This window comes from Rhinichthys klamathensis, unplaced genomic scaffold, assembly GCF_029890125.1.
Source record: "Rhinichthys klamathensis goyatoka isolate OS25496 unplaced genomic scaffold, OSU_Roscu_1.1 h1tg000310l_1, whole genome shotgun sequence".
Lineage (NCBI taxonomy): Eukaryota > Metazoa > Chordata > Actinopteri > Cypriniformes > Leuciscidae > Rhinichthys > Rhinichthys klamathensis.
This window is the reverse complement of record NW_026606828.1, coordinates 815,979-826,205: the sequence shown is the minus strand read 5'-3', so window position 1 is coordinate 826,205 and position 10,227 is coordinate 815,979.

Genomic DNA, 10,227 nt, shown 5'->3' with positions numbered 1-10,227 from the left:
TGTGCCACTGTAGTCAAGTCAAGTCACCTTAATTTATATAGCGCTTTTAACAATATAGATCGTTTCAAAGCAGCTTTACAGTGATAATAGGTAGTTAACGTAACAGAGATTGTTTTGGCTTTACAGCAGCTCTAGAATAAAGTTACTGTAGCTAAAGTTAGTTTTGATTGATTCACTTCCGTCGCAACGATCATTAGTTATTAACTTAGGGGCCGCTAACACGACACCGTTCTAACAGAAAAGCCTTAATGCGATCCGGCCGCTCATTTGCACAAAACAGTGCCTGGTGGCTCGAGAACGCAAACATGAAAAAGGTTCCAAGGTACAAGACTTGAAAAAATGTATAATACAGAATTTTTTATCGCTTCCGTGTAGCCACGTGAACCGGAGTTATCCCGACACCGTTTTATCTGTACAGAGGTAAAGGGAAGGGAAGGAGGCCTTCTCAGGGGAGAGACTAGTTGACACTTCAGGACTGCGTTGTCGTCGAGTCCAGGCGCAGGTCCTTCATCAGATCTGGATACGGCCTGGATCTGTCGGACTGCAGTAAACCTTGGGGTAAACAGAGAGACTAATATTAGCGTAGTTGACGCCATCCTTCTTATGATGTAACAAATACATCAGGATTTATGGGAAGTGTGGTGTAATTAAGAAAGTTACAAGAGACTTTCATTTAGAATGCCTTCATTTTGAAGGTGTGTGTTTTATTTTGTAATTTAGACTTCTTGTGGATGGGATCACTTCCTGTTGTGCTGCAGTTGCGGTCATGTTGAAGAAACACATGTTGTAGTAAAAACGAGATCTATCCATCCATCTTTTGTTCTGTCATGGGGCATCGTCAGTGAGTATATTTAATTTAATAACTTAAGACCCAATTTAGGAGCAACATATTATCTGTTTGTGCTGAATTTATTTTGTTTACTTATCTGCATTTGGTTATGTGTTTGTTATTTCAGTTTTACCTTTTCTTCATTAAAATTACCTGCCAAGTACAACACATTGCCTGTTCATTGGAGGAAAACCTTTTGAAGAAACGAGTTTAGCTTGCTGTTTCATGTCAGATGAGAACAGTATAGTAAAATGACGTACTCTGAGAAGAAGATGGTTTCGGAAAAAGAACCTTAGTCTCAAGTTGCAATGAATGGGACCCCAAAAATACAAGACAAGATGAAGACCGCTGATGCAAAATCACACACGTCATCTAGTGCACGTCGATCTACACGCTCTCAACGATCCATGGTCAACATGGCAGCTGCTACGGCACGGGCAGAGGCGGAAGCTGCGAAAGCCAGAGCCTCCTTCATCAGAAAGGAGATGAACATTAAAATCGAAAGAGCTCGTCTAGAGGCAGAATTAGATGCGCTCAAGCAAGAAGCAGAAGCTGAGGCAGCTATTGCAAAGGCCCTTGCTATGGAAAATGCTGTCATCGAATTAAGCTCCGACGGGAGCCAACGGGACTTTGAGTCTTTACCAACACAAAGCCCACAAGACAAAGTGAGTGAATATGTGGAAAGGCACTCACAAAGGAAAGATTCTTACCCAGATGAGCAGCTTGAAATAAGTCAACCAAGGCCATCTGCCCTGTTAACAGTGGACGAAGAGCACGGCTCCATTTGTCACCAATTTGAGTCTCTCAGTCCGAAACCACAGCACTCTTATGGAGATTGTGAGATGCCAAAACACTCAAGCCCACGTCAGGCACATCTCCATCACTCTGAGTTATATCAGCCAGACAGCTACCAACAGACCCCTAAACTAGATAGCCAGCAGCTTTCCAGTCAGCGATTTCAAACCCTACATCAAAAAATAAAGGTTGAAGAAAGGCAACAAGTTGATACTTCAGATCATAAAAAGCCGCAAGTGTTCAGCGACTATGCTCCTAATCCCTCTCCAGGCCATGATTTAAATAGCAATACATCAGACTTAGCTAAGTTTTTAATAAGAAGTCAGCTGGTTTCAGGTGGTTTGACCAAATTTGATGATCAGCCAGAAAACTTTCTCGGCTGGAAATCAACATTTACAAGCGTCGTGAAGGGACTGGATCTCTCTGCCCACGAACACATTGACCTGCTCATAAAACGGCTAGGTCCAGAATCGAGTCATCAAGCTCGCAGGATGAAAGCTGCCAACGTCCGTCAACCATTGGTGGGTCTCAACCTCATTTGGGAAAGACTGGATGAACTTTATGGTGCTCCAGAAGCCATAGAGAAGGCTTTGTTTGCAAAACTGGACAACTTCCCAAGAATAGGCAACCGCGATAACCACAGACTTCGAGAACTTGGGGATTTACTGTGTGAACTTGAAGCTGCTAAGGAAGATGGTTATCTCCAAGGATTAGCCTATCTGGACACGGCAAGGGGAGTAAGTCCTATTGTAGAAAAATTCCCCTTCCACTTACAGGACAAATGGATGACATTTGGATCAAAATATAAGGAAGATCACCGGGTGCATTTCCCACCCTTTTCAGTCTTTTCTGAATTTGTAAGAAGACAAGCCAGGGCAAGAAACGATCCAAGCTTTTATGTGGCCAACACAATTGCACCCGCTCTGAAAAAGGAGAGAATGGGAAATCTTAATTACAGGAATCCTGTGTCTGTGCACAAGACAAGTGTGAGCAACAAGGAAATGACAACAGATAGAGAGGGGAACCAAACAGAAGACGTGAACACTCTATGTCCCATACATAAAAAACCACACGCACTTAAGAAGTGCAAGAGCTTTCGAGCTATGCTCATGGATGACAGGAAGAAATTTCTCAGGGATAAAGGAGTGTGTTTTCGCTGCTGTGCATCAGTCTCCCATCAGGCCAAGGACTGTGGCGCTTCTATCAAATGTGTAGAGTGCGGAAGTGAACGTCATGTGGCCGCACTGCACTTTGGTCCTGCTCCAAGAGAGTCAAAGGAGCTGCTCTCTTACAAGGATCAAAAGGGCTCCAAAGAGCAGAGCCCTTCTGAGATTCATGGCGGGGAGCCAGTTACCACACCCAATGATGGTCAAATCCTAGCGGCTAAAACCCTGTGTACAAAGTTTGTGGTGAAGGCTTCAGAGGGAAGTCATGCTCAAAAATATGTCTGGTTAATGTTTATCCTGAAGGTCGTCCAGAAAAGGGTAAAAGGATGTACGTGATCTTAGATGATCAGAGTAACGTCTCATTGGCCAAGACAGAATTCTTTGACGCCTTTCAAATACAAGGACCACGAATACCATACATCCTGACTACATGTGCTGGAGTTGTCAAGGTGACCGGTAGAAGAGCTCATGGCTACATGGTTGAGCCACTCACAGGAGAGCTAAGTATCGCCCTTCCAACTCTAATAGAGTGTAATAATGTGCCAAACAGCCGAGCAGAAATCCCAACACCAGAAGCAGCGTACCATCACAGCCACATGCGAGCTATGGCCGACCAAATACCTGCTCTCCATGATGCTGCTGACATATTGCTCCTGCTTGGGAGGTACATTCTCCAGGTCCACAAGGTGCGTCGGCAGTATAATGGCCCTGTCAACGCTCCATTTGCCCAGAAGCACGATCTTGGGTGGGTCATTGTCGGTGACGTCTGCCTGGGTGGAGCCCACACCCATACAGAAGTAAACGCATTTAAAACATGTATTATGGACAATGGCCGTCCCAGTTATATGCGTCCTTGTGAGAACCTTGTCAAAATTAAGGAGGATTTCAGTCAGACCTATCAGCCGAACAGCTCTCTATCTTGGCCTCGTTCTCTGGAGCAGCAAGAGGTCCTCCTTGGTGCAACAGTCTTCCAAAGGACTGAAAAAGACAATCAGTTAGCACCCTCAATTGACGATTTGACCTTCCTACAGTTAATGGACAAGGGGTTTGTTAAGGATGAAATTGGCAGCTGGGTGGCACCCTTGCCCTTTCGAAACCCAAGGAAGCCGCTCCCTAACAACAGGCAGCAGGCACACCAACGGTTTATGTCATTGCAGCGAGCTTTCCAGAAGAGACCCAGCATGAAGGAAGACTTCCTGGAGTTCATACAAGGGATTTTGAATAACAATCATGCAGAGTTGGCACCACCATCAGAGGGAAGGGAGGTGTGGTACCTTCCTATTTTTGGAGTCTACCACCCACACAAGCCCGGTAAAATCAGGGTTGTTTTCGACTCAAGTGCTCGCTTCGAGGGTGTCTCACTGAATGAGGTTTTGCTTCAGGGGCCCAATCTCAACAATGGTCTTCTGGGAGTTCTTCTTAGGTTCAGGAAGGAACTGGTTGCCATAACTGCGGACGTTAGGCAAATGTTTTATTGCTTTCTGGTCCTGGAAGAGCATCGAGATGTTTTGCGCTTTTTGTGGTTCAAGGATAACAACCCTGAAGGTGAAGTGGTGGATTACCGGATGAGGGTCCACGTGTTTGGAAACTCCCCATCACCTGCTGTGGCAACCTATGGGTTGAGGAGAGAAGGATTTCGGCAGGGATGTCTGTGAATTCATTAAGAAAGACTTCTATGTGGATGACGCCTTGCGGTCCTTTCCGACTGAGGTTGAAGCGGTTGATGTTCTAAAGAGAGCCCAAAATCTGTTGGCAGGTTACAACATAAATCTCCACAAGATCGCATCAAACAAGGTTGATGTTATAAATGCCTTTCCCAAGGAAGATCGAGCCAAGGGTATGGAGTCTCTGGACCTTGCAGTTGACGACTTGCCTATCCAGCGCAGTCTGGGAGTAGCCTGGGATATGACAAGGGATACATTCACCTTTAACATTCCCAAGCCCCAGAAACCCTTCACACGCAGAGGGATGCTCTCGACGATCAATAGCTTGTTTGATCCTTTGGGCTTCCTGGCGCCTGTGACAGTTGAGGGCAGGCTCCTACTACGAGAGCTAGTCTCTCAAGGTACAAATTGGGACACACCTCTGCCTCCGGAGAAATTTGAGAAGTGGCAACGGTGGCAGGACTCACTGCAAGAGCTAAATGATCTGAACATCTGCCGCACCTATGCTACATGTTCGCTGAGCAGGGCCAAAGGTACAGAGCTATGTGCCTTTTCTGACGCCTCGGTAAAGGCAATTGCGGCAGTTGCCTACTTAAAGGTGGAAACTGACGAAGGTCGCACAGAAGTCAGTTTCGTTCTTGGCAAAGCCAAACTGGCACCTCTGGCAGAGCTTACCATCCCGAGACTAGAACTCTGCGCTGCAGTGCTGGCCACAGAAATTGCGGACCAGATCAGAGAGGAAATAGGGCTTAAGCTGGACAGGATCACATTCTTCACGGACAGTAAGGTTGTGTTGGGTTATATAACTAATGAATCTCGAAGGTTCTACGTATATGTGAATAACCGCGTGCAGCGCATCAGACAGTCCAGCCATCTGAGTCAGTGGAGATATGTAGCCACAGAAAACAATCCAGCCGATCTCGGCTCAAGATCCGTGCCTGCAAGTCAGTTGCAAGGAACCAGTTGGTTGATAGGACCAAGATTTTTGTTGGAACCTGAGAAGTCGTCATCAGACATTATAGCCTTTGAACTGGTTAATCCAGACTCAGACGTGGAACTTCGTCCAAAGGTCACAGCACTTTCGACAAAGGTCTTAGGAGAACAACTGGACACTAAGCGTTTTGAACGCTTTTCATCATGGAGTCGACTGTCAAGAGCTGTAGCTCGACTATTACATGTGGCACAAAGCTTCCACAAACCAGAACATGACGCAGAATGTGTTGGATGGCACTACTGCAAGAAAGGCGTTACAGGGGCTGAGTTAACCAAGGCAGAACACGTCATCATAAAGAGTGTGCAACGTGAGGTTTACGCAGAAGAGATGACATGCTTTGAAAGGAAACAAGACTTACCTGAGAGTAGTTCTCCAAAGAAGTTGCATCCTGTGAGAGACAAAGAGGGTCTGCTACGTGTAGGAGGACGCATTATCCATTCAAACCTACCTGCAGATGAGACTCATCCCATTCTTATCCCTGGCAAGCATCATCTTGCTGTGTTACTTATTCGCCATCATCACGAACAGGTTAAACACCAGGGAAGGCACTTCACAGAAGGTGCGGTGCGTGGAAGTGGCCTATGGATAGTGGGAGCAAAACGAGCCATCAGCAGCCTTATCTACAAATTTGTGACGTGCAGAAAATTGCGTGGCAGGAACAGCAACAGATGGCGGACCTCCCCCCAGAGCGCCTGCAGCAAGAGCCTCCATTTACCTATGTAGGGCTGGACGTTTTTGGGCCTTGGGAAGTCGTGACACGCCGGACCAGAGGTGGAAGTGCCAACAGCAAGAGGTGGGCGATATTGTTAACCTGTATGTCCACAAGCGCTTTCCATTTAGAGGTGATTGAGTCTATGACTGCTTCAAGCTGTGTAAATGCCCTCCGCAGGTTTTTCTCGATCAGGGGACCAGCAAAGCAGATTAGGTCCGATCGCGGGACAAATTTTGTTGGGGCTACCAACGAGTTAAAGCTTGCCACAGACGCTCAAGAGGACAGTGTCAATGCATACCTACTCAGTTAAAGGTGCACATGGGTCTTTAACCCCCCGCATGCGTATAACATGGTAGGCAGTTGGGAGCGCATGATAGGAACGGCACGGCGTATCCTGGATTCAATGTTGCTCCAAGAAGGAAGGTCGAAGATTACCCATGAAGTCCTGTGCACATTGATGGCAGAGGTCATGGCTATAATTAATTCTAGGCCATTGATACCAGTCTCCTCAGATCCGGAAGCGCCTCTGATACTTACTCCAGCAATGCTGCTTACGCAGAAGATTGGGACTCCACCAATTCCTCCTGGGAACTTCTCGGATGTCAATCTATTGAAACATGAATGGAAGAAAGTTCAGGCGTTAGCAGACACGTTCTGGGCAAGATGGAGGCGTGAGTACTTGAATACACTTCAGAGCAGACAAAAGTGGCATTCCAAGAGGCCAAATCTCAAGGATGGAGACATAGTGCTGCTAAAGGACAAACAAGCAAGAAGGCATGAATGGTCAATGGGAGTAATAGCAAAGGCCTTTCAGAGCAATGATGGGCTAGTTAGGAAAGTGGAAGTGAAGGTGGCCTCCCACCAACCCCCCAGGACTTACCTGAGACCGGTCTCAGAGGTCGTTCTACTCTTGGAGTCAGAGGTTGTTTAGGTTAAAGTAATTATGGCATCCTACAGGTGCCAGGCGGGGAGTGTGGTGTAATTAAGAAAGTTACAAGAGACTGTTTCATTTAGAATGCCTTTATTTTGAAGGTGTGTGTTTTATTTTGTAATTTAGACTTCTTGTGGGTGGGATCACTTCCTGTTGTGCTGCAGTTGCGGTCATGTTGAAGAAACACATGTTGTAGTAAAAACGAGATCTATCCATCCATCTTTTGTTCTGTCATGGGGCATCGTCAGTGAGTATAATTAATTTAATAACTTAAGACCCAATTTAGGAGCAACATATTATCTGTTTGTGCTGAATTTATTTTGTTTACTTATCTGCATTTGGTTATGTGTTTGTTATTTCAGTTTTACCTTTTCTTTATTAAAATTACCTGCCAAGTACAACACATTGCCTGTTCATTGGAGGAAAACCTTTTGAAGAAACGAGTTTAGCTTGCTGTTTCATGTCAGATGAGAACAGTATAGGAAGTATTCCCGGTTCCAGCTGACCTAATCTATGCAGCCTAAGTAACATTGAATTATAGAAGTCTATAATGTGTTATGTATCTGCTAGGTCAAAGAGATGTGTTTTTAGTCTAGATTTGAACTAGTGTGTCTGCTTCCCGGACAATGTTAGGAAGACTGTTCCAAAGTTTTGGTGCTAAAAAGGAAACGGACCTACCGCCAGCAGTCGATTTTGATATTCTAGGTATTGTCAACTGGACGGAATTTTGAGATCGCAATAGACGTGAAGGACTATAATGCGTTAAGAGCTCACTCAAGTATTGGGGAGCTTAACCATTTAGTGCTTTGTAAGTAATCAGCAAAAAAATTTAAATTTATACAATGTTTAATAGGGAGCCAATGCAGTGTTGACAGAACTGGGCTAATATGGTCATACTTTCTGGATCTGGTAAGAACTCTAGCTGCTGCGTTTTGGACCAGCTGTAGTTTGTTTATTAAGCGTGCCGGGCAACCACCCATAATAGCATTACAATAATCTAGCCGTGAATCTCATGAACGCGTGAACTAACTGTTCCGCATTTGTCATTGAGAGCATATGACGTAATTTATATATATTTTTAAGATGGAAAAATGCGGTTTTACAGATACTAGACACGTGACTTTCAAATGAAAGATTGGTATCAAAGAGCACACTCAGGTTCCTAACCGACGACGAAGACTTGACAGAGCAGCCATCAAGTGTTAGACAGTATTCTAGGTTATTACGTGTGGAAGTTTTTTGTCCAATAATTAGAATCTCTGTTTTTTCTGAATTAAGTAGTAGGAAATGACTAGTCATCCAGTTTTTATATCAGCTATGCATTCCGTTAATTTTGTGAATTGGTAAGTTTCGTCAGGGCGTGAAGAAATATAGAGCTGAGTATCATCGGCATAACAGTGAGAACTAATGCCATGCTTCCTAATGTACAGAGTGAACAGCAACGGTCCTAGTACTGAGCCTTGTGGTACGCCATACTGAACTTTTGATTGATAAGACATCTCTTCATTTACTGCTTTTTAAATAGACTTGAAAATTATGTTGGCATTAGTGGAATTGCATTAGCATGTTACTCTATCGAGTAGCACTAATAGAGAGATACAACCACGATCGGATGATAAGAGCAAATCATTTGTGACTCTGATGAGAGCTGTCTCAGTACTATGGTACGGTCTAAATCCGGACTGAAAATCCTCGCAGATATCATGTCTTTCTAAAAAGGAACATAGTTGTGAGGATACTGCCTTTTCTAGTATCTTTGACAGAAAAGGTAGATTCAAGATCGGCCTGTATTTTACTAATTCTGTAGGATCAAGTTGCAGTTTTTTAACAAGCGGTTTAATCATAGCCAGCTTAAAAGTTTTTTGTACGTGTCCTAATGATAAAGATGAATTAATGATATTAAGAAGAGGATCTATGACCTCTGGAAGCATCTCTTTCAATAGCTTAGTTGGTATAGGGTCTAACGTACATGTTATCGATTTAGATGATTTAACGAGTTTAGAAAATTATTCCTCTTCTATAGCAATTAATGAATAAAAATTTTCCTCAGGGAGACTACAATGCACTGCCTGGTGCGATACTGTAGTAGACGGTTGCATAGTTATAATTTTCTCCCTGATATTATCAATCTTGTAAGTAAAGAAGTTTAAGTCATTACTGCTGTGCTGCTTGGAGACGTCTGGGGTTGAAGCTTTATTTTTCGTTAATTTAGCCACTGTTTCAAATAAATACCTTGTTTTTATTTTATTTTATTCTAATAGGGTTGAAAAATAAGCAGATCTAGCAGCTTTTAAGGCCTCTCTGTATGCAATCGTGCTCCGATTTCAATATCCTCAATGAATGGATATTCCACATGCCTTGAACTAACTGAAGATTCAGAAACACTATACTTTAGTCAAATGGATAATCAGTTGATGTCATTTCTAGTTTCTGATACGTTAACAGTACAGATAACTTTAGCAACATCTGAACATGGTATTCTGTTCTTTATTCCAAGGTTATACGGGTCATACTGCATCTTGAGACAAAACAATGACACTGATATATGTGTCAGTGCAAGTTAAAACTGTTGAAACAGTTAGTCTGTGAAACTAGGGGTCTATGTCCTATACTTAAGCACCTTTGGTAAGGGTCACAGGTGAGTCATAACATCTGGAAGGACTCTTCTCATTTGGGTCGCTGTTGAATTCTCCTGAGTCTATTCTTTTGGCATGGTCACTCACATGCCTCTAAAAATAATCAACAACCCCTGCAAGTACAATTAGATAAAACATAATGTCAGGAATTCACTGGAACAGAACATGAAAGCTACATCCACACAGGACACAGAGCACAGATGCAAACTTCTACACATGATTCACTGTCATAGTTTAACATATAGTGACCAATGGTGCTATAAATCCTAAAAAGAATTAAGTAGGCGTTAGTGGACATCTAGTGCGTTATTGACCTTCATGACCTTAGACACAGTTGTCTTTACATCTCATACAGCTATCATGAGAAGAGCAGAAAAAAATGAATAAGAATAAAGTTATCTTTCTACAAAATATAACTATAATTTCCAATGCATTATATCATATAAGAAGAGGGACTGTAAATCCACATCCTTCATTATAAAAATACAAAGAGAAAGAAT